General features: G+C 44.0%; 1 protein-coding gene across 1 annotated transcript in view; it reads left to right on the top strand.

Annotated features, from left to right (window-relative positions):
* The first annotated feature begins 354 nt into the window (after nucleotides 1-354).
* The window catches only part of Otud7a (OTU deubiquitinase 7A), a 110533-nt gene continuing 100879 nt past the window's right edge, over nucleotides 355-10008 (top strand). Inside the window, exon 1 of the mRNA XM_026784279.1 lies at nucleotides 355-481. The gene's annotated coding sequence lies outside the window, so the exon portion shown is untranslated. The remainder of the gene's footprint in view (nucleotides 482-10008) is intronic.

The raw sequence follows: 10008 nt of genomic DNA, 5'->3' as shown, positions 1-10008 counted from the left end.
AACAGTTGACTTCTAAGTCCGCTGCTTTCTCAGTGATCCATAAGTTTGTCTTTATCCCAAACCATGCTGTTTCATCTGCTGGAGACTTCTAATATTCAGAAATTTGGTGTGAGAACTCCACTTTTGTTCTTCTTCAAGACTATTTTCTATTAAGCTTCATTTCCTTTCACTTAATCTCTATTTTATTCTTCTGGTTTTTATTTAAGAACTCCAGAAATGTATTGCCTACAAAAACGATTTATAGAGAATAACTCAAAGGGTGCCTCTAATGAGGAAAAAAGAGAGAAATTATATAAATTTTCATGCTCAATTATCAAAAGTTCTGAATATTCTCTACTCTCTCCTTTCCAGAGTTCTCAGGGGCTAACTGGGCTCTCATACCTCCCCTGTGGCAGCAATGGGCCATTTCCAGCAGGGACGGTGCCATGTCGACCCAAATGCCTGAATGCCACTCACCTCCAGAGAGCAAGGAGTCTGAGAAGTAAGTCTTATGCTGGGGTCCTGGTGGCAGGGTGAGAGGGCTACCAGCATCTCCAAAGACCTCAGAGTTCTAGGAACAGAGCCCCAGGAAATGGGGTCGAACCCCATGCAGTGTGCTAACCTCCCACAGGAACACAGCGAATGAGGGGTCAGAAGTACCTTTGACACCACACTGGATTTTAGTGTAGGATGGCTTTACTCTTGAGAAGAATGTGACAGTGGTGACTGACAAGTAGCCTGCTGCACCCTCGTGCAAACTAGCATTGCCACTTTTGCAGCTGAGGTTCATTTTGTGTCTCAAGAGTGATAAAAGCAAAGAAAATAGACCTTGTTGTCTTAACACACTTTTTCATTTCATGTTTCCTTTTTTACTGCTCGTCCAGAGTGACAGTTTTGTCCAGCCGAGTTGCTTTCATCTTACAGTTCTTGAAATACACACTTTCATTTGCCTTTTTGCCTTGCTTCTTATCATTAAGAACTTCAAATGTACAGAACAATCTAAGGAATAGGACAGTGATAACTCCTAAAATCTTTAACCAGACTTACTCATGGTTACACAGAGAGTTTATAAACTTTGTATCCGAAACATTTGGAAGCAAGCTGCAGATGACACGGCACCCTCTGGCATGGATCTCCTAAGTTCACAGCAGTCTCTACAAAACCAGACTGGCATCCTCACTGTGAAATCTGGAACACTGAGAAACAGTGTTACCCAGTATATTGTCCCGATTCCGATGCCCTTGATTGTCTGGGAAACAGTCATCATCGCTGTTTCTTCCCTGTGTTCCATGCATTGGAGCTGATCGTATCTTTACCATTCTTTTTCTGCCTTGCTTTTGTTTGCGTCTTTCCTGGTATTGCCCCCATCACCCCTTTCTTTCTTTGCTATTTTTCTTCTTGTTTGTTTGTGTGTTTGATTTGTGTTTTTTTTTTTGCTTGTTCAGTCTAAGAGATTCAGCCCAGGACCAATGTATGGCTGAGTTACTACCGTGCCAAGAAACAAGTTTGGTTGTGTATATGTTCTTTTGTTTTGTTTTATAGGGCTGAAATCAAAACCTGGAGCATATGCATGATAGGCACATGCTATGCCATGGACATATGCATGTTAAGCACATGCTATGCCATGGACATATGCATGTTAAGCACATGCTTTGCTGTAACACTATACCTCCATTCTCATTATGTTGATACTTTTGAAAACTCTAAGCCACTTACTTTGTAGAATGTCTGTGATCAAATTGGTTGGGTTCTTTCCTTCTCCTTAGATTCAGGTAAGCACCTGGGTTTGCCTTAAGAGCCCATCAGGGTGCACTGCTTTATCTGACCTGTGAAGAGAGGGCCATGCCATGTTTGCTTGCCTAAAATGGCTTCTGGTAAAGCTCCCTTTATAAATTGCCTCTTTTATTTCTTATAATCAATAAGTTTGGCAAACACAGAGATGCTGTGGATGTGGATATTGTCTTCTAGGATTAGTTTTCATTAAATAGCATTAGCAAACCTATCTGGTCATACAGGAATTTTTAACTAATCCATTAATCTGGACGTCTTCTTCTGTCTCGTTCCATGTTTATGAGATCACCACACAGGAGAATATGTTTTGATGGTCAGGAGAAGGAATGAAGTGAGACCATAGTGTGTGCCTCATCTCTGACACCCACTAGCCGAAACCCTAGACCAATTTTCGCTACTCAGCCTTCAACATGTCCTTAGACTAAGTGATACTGCCAGTGGTGTGGGGAGGAGTGGTGTTCTGCCTCACTGAGCACTGCCTATGAGCTATTACACGGAACAGGGAAGATGGGCAGAGTGCCAACTAGATGCCACTCTCCAAGCTCCTATGATCTTATCTTCATGGTCACATTCTAAAGTTCTGCATTTAGGAGATTCAAGGAGAAACCCAGTCACCACAGCAGGGGAATTTGTCCCTGCAGCGTCCTGCTAAGGTGGAGATGCACCGTTCTGCTTCTTTCCAATCTACTTGGCCACCTCAAGTCCTTCCCTTCTGTTTCCAGCTCTCCCTCATCTACTGCCACTTGGCTTTTCAGTCACCAGTCGTAATGAGATGTTTGTCTGAAGATTGCTAGCTTCCTCCTGTGTGACTCAGTCAGTGTTCATGTGTACTTCTTGCCTTGCAACGAACCTTCCTTGAGAATGTTTTGAAAATGTTATCAAGCAAACAGCTGTGGAAGTGCAGGCTGCTGCAGAAGTTATACCACATCTGTATCACCATATTGTGTCTGGGTTTCTATTGCTACAATGAAACACCGTGACCAAAACCAACATGGGAAGAAGGGGGTGTATTTCCTCTTCCACTTCTAGATAACAGTGCATCACGGAGGGAAGTTATAGCAGGTGAAGCAGAGACTGTGGAGGAGGGCTGCTTATTGGCTTCTTCATCATGTCTTTTCTCAGTCTGTTTTCTTACACCATCCAGGACCACCTTCCCTTAGGCGGATCTCTGGGAGTTCGAGTCCAGCCTGGTCTACAAGAGCTAGTTCCAGGACAGGCTCCAAAACCACAGAGAAACCCTGTCTCGAAAAACCAAAAAAAAAAAAAAAAAAAAAAAAAAGAACAGGACCACCTTCCCATGGATGGCACTGCCCTCAGTGAGCTGAGTCTTCCAATGCCACTCATTAATCAAGAAAATGCCCCACAAGCTTACCCATAGTCCAATATTGTGGTAAAATGTTCTCAATTGAGACTCCTATTTCCTAAATAACTCTAGCTGGTGTCAAGTTGACATAAAAGTAGCCAGCACAACATGCGTGGTGGTAAGTCTAACAAAGAAGCCTGCCCTGGGAGAATACATTAGTTTCTTTGATTTGCTATTTCTGAACAATGTACTTGCCCCACTTTTTCTAAACAACTCATCAAAGCAGTGGAGGGCTGAGGTTCACACAGCATGTTGGTTTGTGGCTGCATCCTGTGCTCTCCTTGCGTGTGCTTTCTGTCTGCTTCTCTGTACACTGAACTTGGGGGACGACCCTATAGTTGTTGCCTGTCCCTCTTCCTCTTGAACAGTAACACTGTTCTCCTGTGCCAAACCCAAGCTCCCAACTAGGCCTCCTAGCCTTCTGATCACCACCTACAACACCCTTTCTATCAGCCATTAGTGTGTAACTGCTCCACTGCTGATCCCCTGGCCCCTGACTCAGTCCTTGGGGACACAGCTTTGCCTCCTCCATTTCCAAGATGCAGACACAAAACAGTGCACAGATAAGTGGAATGGTCTGTGGTTCTACATAAACACCAAAGAGCTCACTTATGTTTCATCTGAATGGATGTATGGAAAGCGGGATGCCTCTGTTTTCATTCCCAAGTGTATCTAGTGGAATTGCAACCCATATAACAACCTGTGTTTCAGAGAATGACACAGGGGTGGAAAGCCCCCTCCACAGACTTGCTGGTCACTTGAGGTAGACAGGTCTCTACCTCGGCAGCCCTGAGCTGCTAGCCTTTCCAGCCTCCTGACACCCATAGCATGCTATGCATAGACATGTGTATACATAGCATAGACAGGAAATTGGAATGGAGCTTATTTATGCAAAAGAATTAAGCATGTGTGTGCCCTGCCCTCCGAGAATTGACCACCACTCCAGCATCAACCCCTGCTAAGAGCTGTGTATCAAAGACCCAAATGCCTTCCACCCACCCCCATCTTTATGGGCTTGACACCACCACCCTGCAAAGCACACATCCAGCTCCTGAACTGTCAGGGACATCTTCAAACTGTAGCACTTCCCCACACAAAAATGCATTGTAACTCATGTTAAAGTTCACCCAGGTCACTGATAGCACACTTATTATGTGTGTGTGTTTGCAGATAACCTATAAAAGGATGCATATGTGTGAGGTTAAATTATTGATAGATTACTGCTAGTACACAGCTGATCAGAATAGCGTTATCACAGAAAATAACAGAAAAGGGTTTCTTAATGAAGTAGACAACACAGGAGCTTCTAAAGAGCTGTGTGGTGAGGAATCCCTGGTTGGTCCCTTTGTTGTGCTGGGAGATTTCCTTCCCCAAGGCAATACAATAGCAGGGAGGACTTCCGGGTCATGAACATCCTCACAAATGAACATTAGGAAGGGTTCTTTTGGGGGCTTCAGTTTGAAAGTTAATGGTTTTAAAGCATTCTATATTAACTTCACCTTGAAATAACTGAAAGGGTCCTAGGATGCTCAGGGATGGCAGATGATCACTGCCCTGGCTCCATCCCTGTGACGCCATGCCTCAGCAGATGCCTGTATCCCCATTATTGGTCCATCCTCTTTGTACCCACACTTTGGATACTGGGACTTCCCATCCCCACAGCTTTCCTGGGGAACTGTGATGTCCTTTATGTGACCATGCAAGAGAATGAATGGACAGAGAGTCTCACGGGTGAACTCAGAGAAGAAATGTTGGTTCTCTTGCCCCTGTCATCAGAACGTGCCTAGATGCTGGTGTGCTCCTCATGTGCCTCCCTTCTGTGGATCCAATGGCAAGGTGTTGCCAGTCAGGGAAGCATTAGTTATCTGAACTCAGCTTTGATGCCTTTGCTGCATCTGTGGGAAAGACACAGCCCACAACAAGAGACCATGAGAAAAAGTAGCAAAAGGCTAGACCATCCCCAAGGTGGGGCTAGAATCTTCAGGAATGGGAGAAACTTAAATTCACACAGATTTTGTGTTAGCATGAGTGTATAAATGAGCTGACCAAGGTTGTAGGAGTCTGGTGAGCTTTTAAACAATCAACTTCTCAAGGAAAGCCGGTTTCTATTGAAATCATTGTGCAGCCGTGTACAAAGGGGCTACTAAACCATGCAGATGCTAAATTCTCAGACAGGATCCTCCAGGGGCACATACCGAATTCTCATTTCACATATTCATTCATAAGGGAACCAACCAGAAGGCAAATCAGGAGCTTTTTAGTAACTGCGATGTAAGTTAGAAAAGAAGCCTAGGTGTAGGACACTGTTAAGCTACCTCTACAGAGCACCATAACACATTTGAGGTCGCTTTTTATTAGGCAATAAAAATATAATTATCCATTTTATAGGCAGACCTCTGACTTTTGCATTTTTATCAGATGTACATCCTTAAATATTTATGATGCTTCTCAAGAGCTTCAGAATAAGATCCAGCAGGCTTACCAGTTTATGTTGAGGCAGAATATCAAGATGTTAAGAAATCTCAGCCCCCCCAACTTTTCTAACTGGAGAGTAAATTTTGGGGTAATAATTAGATTAAAAAAATAAGGTGGCTGCTAAATGATAAGGACTGGGTAGTGCTATCCCAGTTACCTTTGGATTTATTTGCATGGTGAACTTGACCCAGGGTGTCGGTACAATGGCAAGCGGCAGCTGACAAGGATCTCCATCATACATTCCTACTCCTGATATCCCATCCTATATCAGGGATGTGCCCACTGCCTTGTCCTTGGTAAACATTACAGAGAAAGTGATGGCTGCCTCAAGAATGATGCCTTGCCCAACATGTGTCAGTCCTCCACAACAGTCCAGCCAAGAAAGAATGGGGGATCTTGGTAAGGGACCCTTTCCTAACTGAGCCTTCCCCTGAGATCACAGCCCCAATCAACACTGGGTTAACAACCTGGGGACAGAATCCACTCAAACTGTGGGCTGCTCACTGCCCTACAGATAATATGAGGCCACAAACACATTTTATTTAAGTTCCTAAATTTGGGGTCACTTATCATAGCAACGGTAGCATGCCTGAAGTGACGGGTGTATGCCCCCAGATACGCAGCTCTTGAGTGACCTTTTTCATGGCACTTTCTTTGCTGGAAGAGCGTCTGCCCTCCTCTGCTTCCCCCACTCCCATTGTTGGATGTGTTCATCTTTCCTTTATTGATTCATTTGATTCATGGTCAGATTCAGTTTCTCTTCTCTGTAGCTATGGTGGTGTCCTTGGACATTGGTTAGAGAGACCACAGGTAGTAAGGACACTTTTTTTTTTTTGGCTTTCTGAGACAGGGTTTCTCTGTAGCTTTGGAGGCTGTCCTGGAACTAGCTCTTGTAGCCGAGCATGGCCTTGATCTCACAGAGATTCAACTGCCTCTGCCTCCCAAGTGCTGGGATTAAAGGCATGAGCAACCACTGCCTGACTTTGAGGATAGTGTTAAGTTCAGAAAAGCATGCTCCATTCATGGCCAAGAGGGAAGAATTTCCTTAGTTGGAATCAAGGCTTCAGACCTGCAGGAGACTCTTTCCCCCAGAACTGTATGCTACTTGCTTGGTCTTGAGCCGCTGCCAGTGTAGGAGTGAAATTGTTTTTGCCATTCTTTTCTCAGAGTAGTATGTACAAACACATTTTCTGCTTGCGATTGCAGTCCCTTTATCAACCTAAACAGCTGATCTTGGACTTTCTGTTCATCTGTACAGAAGAATTATGAGTTCTTTTGCTGTTCTAGACTATGGAAGTTGCCAGAGCAAATTTGTGAAGGCATGGCACTCCACAGGACTTTGCTGGGCTTCTAAGGTTATTAGTTTAAGGATGTGTTTGCAGATCAATGCCTGGATAATGAGATCAGCTGTAACAAGCCAACCTCTTCCTGATGTTCCTCAATATTAGCCCTGTGCTTGTTGGAGCCATGCTACCACAGAAGACACTGTCCTCATTTCAAATGAGAGACAGTGAGGCCCAGGGGCATGGATCAGTGAAAAAGCGTTCAATCCCTAGCAAGCCAGAAAATATTTTTTTTTAAAGTGAGGACTCAAGATTAGAAGTCAGTTGTCTTTAGATCCTATGAAATGCCTGTGTGGATTTAGTATGTGCTTCTAGTATCTAAAAGAGTAAAAATACAAATAACTAAATAAGAAAGCAGTTAGTGTAGTTTGTTCGTTAGTCTGTAAAGTTGTCAGGGAATGAGAGGAATCAAGTTGATAGTCTCAAGTCATCGGGATGGTGGCTGCGCATGCCGTTGTTGTTCTCATTTTTGTGTGTTTACTAGTTGGATCTGTTTGGAGAGGCAGTTGCTTGAACACTGAATTTCACTGGCGACTGACATGTGAATTTTCAACTGCAATAGGTCTATTTAAGCTTCAACGCCAAAGTTCTCCTCTGCTTGTAAAATTTCAATTATTTTCTGAAGATAACTGGAAAATTCCCGTGTCTACTCCTGTAGCCATATATGGGCTGTGAATGTTAATGTCCCTTCTCCTGAAACTGCTCTTCAGATGAAGGAAAGGAGTGGGGGGGAGCTTAACAATGTTATTAGGGTGTTTCTCTGTGTCACTCTTTGCGATGGGGCAGCAATGCAGATTGCTTGGTAAGAAATAGACCATTACTGTCACCTTCCGAGTGCAGCCAATGTCCCCTGCACATTTTTCTGCGAGCTTGTTTCTTCCCTTTACTGTTATTTAATCATACTCTATAATGTCAATATTCTCCAAGTGCCTTAGAGAGATTTTCATATTGACCCCAAGAGCACAGCCTCGCATGGACACCTGCTCTCCCTCTGCTTCCCTACAGCATCCTCACGTGGTTGTTTGGCTTTCAATTGTCTGGTGGTCATTTGGATTTCCTCTAAGTTGCACATTCAAAGTTTATCAACCCATGTGTCTTTTTCTCCTCACTGGGGAGTGCCAGGCATAGATTCTGAAACCAACCACTTCTTTATTATAGTTTCCAAATTTTTCTTCCATTCTCTTACATTATTTTGTCAATTCTCTTACATATTTTGTCATTTAAAATTTGGGGGGTTTGCTGTTACAGGTTTTATTAAGGTTTTTCGGGGGGTGGCTTTTTGCTTTCTTTGTCTTCTGGAGCCTCCCTGCATCGGAGGCCAGACAAGTGCTGAACCTTGCATAGATCCCGTGCTTTAGCATGCCTGACTGTTTCTTACTGTGTTAGCCCAGGGTGGTCACTGCCCCGTATGATTGCCTAGGTATCGCCTTTCTCCCTCCAGTGGCTCCAGCATACCCCGTGGTCCTCCACAGGGCTCTCTGCACACTAGCAAACGAGGAGTCAGAGAAAAGCTGAGACCCGGGAGGCAGTTAGGAGCCAGACCTGGAAAAGGCCACATCACATTCTGCCAACCTTCCTGAAGTGGCCATATCTATCTGCATTGGGCCTGTGCTGTGCATTCATGAAGAAGAAGCCCAAAGTCCACGTCATGGGGGCTACAGTCTACCCTACCTTAAGGTACCAAGTGTGCTCACACACACTCATCCTCTGACACACTTGTAGATTGTTTAACAAATAGGAACAACAGACAAGAAACCATCTTATTCTTAATGAATCCCTATGGAATTTGTTAAACTGGTCTTCCCCCCCCCTCCCCCTTAGATGGCCAGCTCACTTTATGGATGGCCAGTTCTCTTGGGATTTCATGCATTTAAGATTCTCTACATCTTTGGTTCTTTCAGTTAATAAAACTCTCATCTCCAAGTGACGGGAGAGTACCCAGCCTTTTTTCACAGAACTGCCAGCACTTGGCGCTGACACTAGGGAACTCTCCAGGGATAGATATCACAGCTGCAGCATGTGGGCTTCCTGGACGTTTTCCTCATAGGTTCATGTATCACTTCTCTTCAAAGAGAGGGTGTTGTGCTTATCCCTTTTGTTAAGAAAGTAAGATGTTTGTCACACAGAGAGAGCCCAGCAGGTTTCATCTGGAATTTTAGTGGTTTGTAGGAAAACTGGCCATCTGAATACTTTTAGATATGAGAAAACTGGTAGATCATAGCAGAATGGCCGTGATCAGTTGCTAACATGACATTATTATGGTTGCATATGATACAGCCAGGAACAAAAGCAAGTGTCTGGTCATGAGGGAAAAAGTGAATAGGTCTAAGGTAGGAAATTAAGCACATAAGCCTGGATCATATGCCAGGTTTTCTCTCCTTACTCAGTCATACACTATATACATGCAAGCACACAGACACATAGGCACGTGTGTGCACACTCGCGCACACACGCACGCACACACACACACACACACACACCTACCCCCTCCCTCCCCTTTGCCACTGCTTTAATCATCATCCTTCCATGTACAGTATGAACTTAACAGGAAGACAGATTCTTCTCAGACATGTCAAAGCACTGACTGTAACGGAACATTCTCATCTACAACATTTGCACTTGAGAACTATGCAGCTGACTTATTTTTAAAACATCACCTGGAAATAATGCCATGTTTGAAGTAACTTAGAGCTTTCTGTTGGGCCACTCTCATAACTATCCTCATCGGGTTGGAACCCGTAGGCCACTTTTTTCTTTATCAAAACTATCTTGGCGTTTCTTGCTTATCCTCTTACGTTTTATAAACTGGTCCTCAATCGAAAGCTCCTGGTCTGTCTGCATTCAAATGCTAGAAAATCAGCATCGTCCAGACAGTCTCCTGTCCTGTGCCTTGGGAAGGTGTCTTGTTTTCTGAAGAAGAACAAAGTCGGAGTGTCTCTTGCTTTTGCTTGTGCTCGGTTGGTTGATTCACAGACTATTCTGTGATGGCTTTTATAAAATAGATCTCTTTATTGTGTTTAAAAATGCTTCACTGGTTGCCGGGCGGTGGTGGCGCAC

The sequence above is a fragment of the Microtus ochrogaster genome, chromosome 22, assembly GCF_000317375.1.
Source record: "Microtus ochrogaster isolate Prairie Vole_2 chromosome 22, MicOch1.0, whole genome shotgun sequence".
Lineage (NCBI taxonomy): Eukaryota > Metazoa > Chordata > Mammalia > Rodentia > Cricetidae > Microtus > Microtus ochrogaster.
The sequence above is the reverse complement of the archived record's forward strand: the minus strand, read 5'-3'. Positions and strand labels throughout refer to the sequence as shown.